Below are 8,056 nucleotides of genomic sequence, written 5' to 3'. Positions count from 1 at the left end.
AGGTGCTTTTCCAAGCGGTCCTTCCCTGTCACAAACAAGCTCGCACGAGGTACTGGGGAGGAGGAAAATCCAGCAACCACATCTCCTTGGCGGCGTCGCTCTGCCAAGCGCCTCATCCCCCTCTTCCACAGATGGAGGGCATCATCATGACCCCGGAGACAGACCCTCATGGCTCAGTCCATCACGCATAAATCCACCGAGGCAGAGACAGGGAAAGTGGCATCTCCAGAAGGATGCATCCTACCAGTCCATCCGGGCCATGGGAGCCCTGGAGAGTTTCACCTACAGCCCAGCATGCAAACCCTTTGAGCTACAGGAGGAAGGGTGAAGTTGGAGCAGATAAGAACAAGCCCACACTAAATACTTGGGAGTATAAGAAAAGTGATTTCCTCACACAATAGCAGTAAATCACAGGGAGGGCAGGAGATGTGCCCCACACTGCCCAGAGACAGCCGGGCCTGGAGATCCCTGCCTGCCTGCCCCCCAGATAAAAGATGGATCCAGCCGCTCCATGTTATAGAAACTCGGATAGAACCCACCTTTGGCACATTGTCCAGAAAGGATCCTGAAGGTTCAGATTAGACTGGACTCTCCCAGGGTAAAAAGGAAAGCAACACAGGCCAGGGGACAAGATTTTAAGGATTCATTACATGGGTTAGCATGAATCCCTTTCATCCTTTCTATCAGAGGCTGACAAGGGCAAAATAATGAGCTCACACCCTTGCTACGTGAGCACTACAAGGTGAGAATTGATTTTCAGGCCACATGGATCAGCTCATCACACACTAGGAGGGTACCTGGCAGCAGCACGGGATTTCTGCACCCCTTTCCTTCCTCGCTGTGCAATCTATTTACACATTTCCTGGTTCAGCAACCACATCTCATCATGTACCAGTGCATCAATCCACCAAGTCAGAGACAGGGAAAGTGGCACCTCCACAGCAATGCATCCTCCCCTGTCCTTCCTAACCATGGGAGCGACAAAGTGTTTCACCTACAACTGGGAATGCCAACCCTTTAAGCTACGGGAGGAAAGATGAAGTTAGAGCTGGTAAGAAGTTGTCAGCATGATAATGCTGAATCTAAATTAACCCCCAAAGATTTTGGTTCTGGGATGTATGCAGATAATTAATTTTTCAACTGGGATTTTCAAGCTGTAACTAGCAAGCCAACTGGGTCTATTGAAAAAAAAAAAAAAAAAAGTATAAAATGCAAATGATAAAATATCATCATTCAGCAACTCTGGTAAAAAAAAAATGAAACAGCAAGATTTTAGAAGCACTGAATACTTGATTTTTTTTTTTAATTAATAGTTCTAAGATAAACAGAAGTCAAATCCTTTTCCTCACAGCCATTCTTTAAACAATCAGTTGCTTCTCCTAAATGTTCCTTGTAGGACAGCAACTCATCTAGCACAAACTCCAGCTTTTGTTTTCCAGTGTTGTGATACCACAGTAGGGCATGGGTTCCCCTCCACACCGGGAAGGAAGGGGAGCTGGGGGAAGCTCTCACTTGTAGCAGCTGCAATCTGCTCCCACTGAGAGAAAGTGTGGGGAAAGACTTCGAGCAATTAAGTCACAGAGTGACTTCACCCAGCAAAGACCACAGTCTGGAGGTATTACCTTCTGAAGGCTTATAAAAGTCCCCATGCTACCCAGCATAAATGCAAAGCAGGCTTTAACAGAGCTGTGCAATTGCTGCATGAACAGCTGCCCTCCCCAGCGAGGGAGCAAACGGCTCGATGGAGAAATGCACCAAGCACTGGTCAGTTCCCCAGAAGTGCCACTGTGAGACATCACTGGAGCATTCCCATGCTCTCCATTCCTCTTTGTCCTTGGCTTGCTAAGGTTGGCACTGGGCTCCCAGCAGAGGCGGGGTAGTAGCTCACGCTTCCCTCAAGACCTTCCTTTCAGGCCACGCTTGGGCTTGGGGAAGGAGCTCCCCATGGGCTTGTGTTCAATTCACCGCCTGGAATGATCCCTCCAACCAGGGCAGCTGGCAACCATGTTCCTGTTTGTGTATCTCCCAAAGCTAGACATCTCCTAAGGCAAACACTTGCTAGAAAACACTTGGAATCATTGATTTAGCAACCTTTTACTTTCTAACCAAACTCCTCAGTACAGTACTAACAATGTGCACCAAGAAAATGTTTTGTGACTTGCTTATGGAGGAGTTCTCCTCGCAGGAGAGCTGGGCAGAGGTTACTCACAGCAAGCAATGCTCCCTTCTGAAGGACAGTCAGCCTTTGCCAAGTTTTCTCACAATACAAAGAGAGGCCAAATGTTATTTTGTCTCATATTTTACTTAACTTTTTATTTTTCTAAGAACGTTGACTGTAAGCTGCTATTCCACCCCAGTTTCAGAGGATTTCCTACACAACTTTACTGACTTCATGCTTAATACATTTTATTAGCCTATGACATAAGATTGGCCTTTTTCCTGTTCTCAGAAACCACAGCCCACTGCGACTTTTTTTCTGAGCATATTCAATGAACAGCTTTCTGAATGCTTTTCCTCTCTGTAATAAAACACCCAAAACAGACAAGACTTATCTATTCCCTAAAAACTAAACTTCTATTTTCTGAAAAGCACACAAGAATTCTTGCTATGAAAGCTGGCACGTCTTAGTTAAATTCCCACTTCCAGCAGTAGCAGCACGTGGGATTTTGGCATTTATTTTCCCCAAACGCTTTTGCCGCCATGGTGCACTTGCTCAGATATTTGAAGAAAATCACAAGCAGACAAAGTGAAATCATCTCAGAATTGAAACAAATTCTCACAAACTCTCACAGTATACTAATTGCATAAAATCCAATCAAACCTGTTCAACCTCACAAAAAGGGTAAAGATTGCTAAAAGAACATGCTGAATATTTAACAGATATGAAAAATAAGTCATCAGAATTCTTGCCAACAACACAGACACCCCTTAAGTGCTCTCAAACTAAACAGTTCCTTTTTATTGAAAGATTTCTTCCACATCAACCATTCTTCCACTCTACAATCAGGGCTCTTTTATCATGTTTAGGATTAGAAAAAAGACCCAGAACATAATTGCCTTCATCAACACAGCCATGTACAGCACCTGCCCTGCACCTCAAGTGGAGAAGGAGGTGTGCTGTCCTGCCCCTTGAACATTCAAATCTCTGGAGTCGTGCATGAAGAAAGGATTTCACCTGTTGTATGTATGACTGCAGAATGGGGCACTCCAATGTTGGCTGCTCTCTGGGGTAGCATTATTCTGGTTTTCGAGGAACAGTAACAACCAAAGCCAGGAGTTCACAGTAACAAGCTGTGTGTAAAGACAACAAAGGACAGATGCCTGTCCCTCCTGAGGCTGTCATTTGAACAGAACAATGCAAGTTCCCAATTTTACTGGCAGAAATGGGAAGCAAGAGGCTGAGTGACTTCCCTAAAGTGACACAACAGCTTACACAGTGGAGCAGAAGATTGGGAAACTGGGGAAAACAAAGGTGCTAGCCAGCACAATATTTCAACTGCGAACCTGTAGCTCGCACTTCATCGGGTATCACATGAACTGGCTAAAAGAAAATGTCCTCAGGGGCTAGACTGAGCTTCTATGTGTTCACTACTATTTGTTTTTTGAGCACTCTTTGATTCTTGTTAGGTTTCAAAACACTGCATGGCACCTTTGTTTGTCCTTGTTAGAAATGTCGGCTCGCTACGCAGGCAAAGCTGAGAAACCACTGTTAGCCATTCTATTAGCCTTTTGCAAGAAAATGGTACCCCCCCTTTTTCCTTTCTTTTGGAAGCCTGTTTTAAAGGCACCTTAATAAAATACAAGCTTCCCTCTTAAGTGATTGTCTGGTATGAGAGGAAACAACCTGGTTTAGGCAAACCGTTCATCTTCTAAGCAAGGGGGTGGGATTGAAACTGTGCACAAATGAATTTATAAGGAAAACGAAAGCCAGTAGTAAACATAAAGATGCATCCTGCTACTCCTGCTTGCTTTTTATGGCTTATCCCCAGTGGGGAAGCTGCTATAAAATGACCTAAGTGAGAAACTGAAATGCAACAGCTCTGGCACTGTAGCTCCACGTGGATGCTCTTGCTGCAGAGTTATCAGCCTGTGTGGGTTTGGTAGGGCACAGGTGATGCCAGGTGTCCCTTCCCTGGGGCACACCACAGGACAGGGCAAGGAGGTCACGGTGGCGAGCAGCATCCTTTAAACAAAGCGACAACACAGGCAGGTGAAGTCAGCCCACATCTGACCATGCCTGCTGCAGTTCAGCTCCGGGTCAATGCCGTGGGACTGTGGTCCGATACTCACCCCACAGCCCTTGCAGACACCCCTGCCTTCCCTGTGCTGGGTGGCAGTTGACAGCTCAAGACCACCCTGCAAACACCTTGAGCTGCTGCAGAAGGGTGAGTTAGGTTGATGAATTAGGGAACAAGCCAACCTTGGGGGAGTTTGCCTCCAGCACCCCCATCAGCATCCCCCTGACCCTTCTGCCAGTGGAGTATGAGGATGGCTGCACATTGGGAGGAGCGGGAAGTGATTCAACACCTTTAAGATGCTGGAGTGAGACGATATGTGCCCACAGACTTGTTTATACAATTTCATTAAACAAATGCAGCTACAGATTGACATTTTAATTCTTCTATATGACATTTAACCAGGGCTTCAAAACAAACATATTTCCACTTACCTGGCTGTATATGCCACCTTTAAAGCAACAGAGGAATGATTAAATAGAATTTGCTTCAGTAAAGTCAGCTAGTTTTTCAAACCTGCCTGGGTCCAACCTGCTCATTTTTATTTAAGGTTCCCTAATCATCTCTGGATGCAGCCTGGCCAGGAACCTCAGCAGGACAGACAGAGATAATTATTTTCTTAGCAGTCCTTTTGTCATTATGATTTTCTCATTTAAACTGTGGCTGTTTGAGTGAACAGGCAGTTACTGGTCTCCCCAGGGCACTTGTACCTCAGAGAGCAGAAGAGACTCCGGTTACAAGGAGACGTCAGGTGTGTTCCTGTAGCCTTCACACCACCAGCATGAAGCAACACATCAGGAGCACACCAGGAGCACATCAGCGGGACACGTCAGGCACATCTATGCTGCCCAGGAAGGGACAAGGACTTGGGAGGAAAACAGTATGAAAAGAAAAAAGGAACTGCTTTCTGAAGGTCTTTATTTATAAATCACCTCCAGGCCAGACACAGTCTTACTACATTTTCTTAAAGCTTGGGTGAGATCCCTCACTCTGTCTCTCCTTAGGAGAGCCAAAGGGGAAGACACGGGTGATGAGGAGCAGAGCAAGAGGGCTGGAAAAAGTCCAGTTGGAGTCACTCCCATAACTCTGTTCAGCAGTTTGGGGTCATAAAGGCTAGGCCCTCCTGTCTTCAAAAAGAGATCAGGGAAGGTGAATTATTCAAATTGGCTCTGCTGGAAAATAAGTGCACAGACTGTCGCTGCCGCGTCGATCGCTGTGAGCCGAGAGCGCAGCGGAGCTAATGACGGCCGGCCGGGCCAAATTCCACCCTCCCCCGTCACACCCAACCCGCCCGATCGATGCCGTGAGAGCAAACAGCGCCTTCCGTGCACAAGGTCTCCTTCCCAGAGGCAAATATCCGATTGTCCTGGCCGGCAGCCTGGCGGACGTGCGCGGGGCACAGGAGGGCATGCTGCGGCTGGCACAGTGGGACAGGGCACTCCTGGGGCTCCTTTCAGCACCCCAGCTGAGACACGCTATGGGTGTCGTCCTGGGAAGACCTGAGCCTTCCTACCCCCTGCAAAGCCAGGTGGCAAAGCCTTTTGCTTCTCATGCCAGGGAGGATGGCTCCCTGCCTGCTAAAAGTGGCACCTCTTACTTTCGGTGTGCTCTTCCTCCCGTTCTTCCTTTCATGGATCAATGTGGCTCCTCTTTCCTAAGCCACAACAGTGAGAATACTCTGTCTTGCATATTTCTGCCTCCACCCCCAGAAACAAAAGGGAAGCAGGACAGGAATATGACCTTTATGACTTATCTGCCCTTGGAAGTGTACCAGAACAGATCATCAGAGATGCTGGTTTCAAGTGCCACTGTAGCTGCTTGAGCAGCAGCCCTATATGGCCCTAACTTGGGAAGGGCAGCTCCTGGCTCTCCATCCTCCAGAGCAAGCTTTCACATCAGACCTTTCACCTGGACCACAGTTTTGGTCCTGCTTTCCTGCAAACACTAGCTAGGCTCTGCAGGTCAGGGGTGTGGGAAAGTGCAATGCAAATGAAACCCTTCCAGACAGCAGATTTGTGTTGATAGGGGAGCTGAGCTCTCGCCAGCCTCACTCACTGACCTAAGTGACCAGGCTTTTGGGGGTCAAATAGCAGCCCAGATAACTGGCATTAGCTGCCCTGATTTACAGTCAACTCTTTAACCCAGCATTTTGTGCATCACCTCCAGCTGCCTGCCCTCCGCTGGCCCACTGAAACAGGAACCAGCAGGAGAGGCACAGATGCCCCTTCCTCTACCTGTCCTTGCACCAGGTCTGTTTTTGAATTTGCACCAGGCTTTGCCAAAATAGCAAAGGGGCACAGAGCAGAAGAGACCCACGGGCAAACACCAGCCATGCAGGGGAATCATCAGCTATGCTCCTTTGCTCAAGGACCACCTGAGCATCCACAGCCTCTCTCGGGGCAAGAATGGCACGGCTCACTCACCTGATTAACCAGGTGGATTGACACCGGGCTCCCAGCCCTCCCACCAGCCCACGGAGATGAGGGGGTGGAGGACCACACAAGCAGGCTTCAAGGAAAAGCACATCAGTCAGCTGTCAGCAGTGCTGCACTTTGGCGTTTGCAAGTGTTTCGGAGGAAATTAATTGAACTCTCATGAAACCACTCCAAACGTTTGTCCTAAGAGAACATCCTCGCTCATTTGTTTATGGCGGATGCTTTGTACTGTGAGTTGCTGCATTTAGATTAGCATTCAGTGCCACTTTCCACCCCACCCCATTTCTGTCCGTATTAGACAAAGCTGTCAGCATCTCACCTTCAGTGAAAAGAACATCAATATTTCCTGGCAGCAGGCAGGGGAGGTTCTATGCAAGGCCAGAGTTTTAACAGTTTAACAAATGTTCAGACTTGCAAACCTGGAAACTTGTTCTTGGCCAACTAGGCATCTGGCTTAGCCCAACCACCTCCCTCCTTCAGCGCAGCTGCTGCCAGAAGGGAAGGGGAACAGGTCCTCTTCTGACCAGCATGCCTTCTACATGGCTACACTGTTGTTGGGAACAACTCCTGACCCACACAGACCCCTCCCATGGGCTAGTGAAACCTTTCTTACAGTATATTTTCAAGTAACTCTTCTTCTCTAGACTGAGCCTCAAGCAACTTCCCCTCCATGGGATAAACAGCTTCTTCCTCAGCTTGATTACAGCAATCCTAAAATTGGAACTGAGGAGCTAACAGGAAGAAAGAGCTGGGATCTTATTGAGATCAACTCTATTTCTGTCATGTTGACTGAAATAGGCAGTTGACCTTGTTCTACTTAAGACTACCTCAGTGCAAGCCACAGCTTGTTTTATCGCCAGCATGGGGCAGCTCACCACCAGAGAGTTCTCGGCACCCTCTGCCTGTCTCACAAATCCCATTCCTCCCACTATGGTCAAGCAACCAGCAGCCACCCCTATGCAGCCAAAGCCAGGTAACAGGGAAAGTGGAGTTCATGTTAATGGGCTCCAGAATTTCAACTCATTGGTGAATGAGCAAAGTGCTCTGGGTCACAGGACGAGGTTTTCTCCCTCCTCCTCCATTTCCCTGAGGCAGTGAGCAATAATTACGTTCACCATTTTCCTCATGCTGATAGACAAACCAGTTTAACTGCAGAGGGTGCTTCCCTTGCCAGTCAGTTGTACCAAAGGCTAGTGAGGCCCACTGGAGTTTACACATCTCTCATTAAAGAAATTTTCCCTTTGAAAGGGATGAGATTTTAATCAAAACCATCTCCTGCCTCCAAAGAGCCTCCCTCCAACCAGAAAACCACTCCTCGCTTCCTTCTGCTCTTACAGCTGCCAGCTGAGTCCCACAACATGCCTGGGATCCCCCTTAATTTTGGCC

The sequence above is a fragment of the Hirundo rustica genome, chromosome 3, assembly GCF_015227805.2.
Source record: "Hirundo rustica isolate bHirRus1 chromosome 3, bHirRus1.pri.v3, whole genome shotgun sequence".
NCBI classification, from domain to species: Eukaryota; Metazoa; Chordata; class Aves; order Passeriformes; family Hirundinidae; genus Hirundo; species Hirundo rustica.
This window is presented reverse-complemented; position numbering follows the sequence as displayed.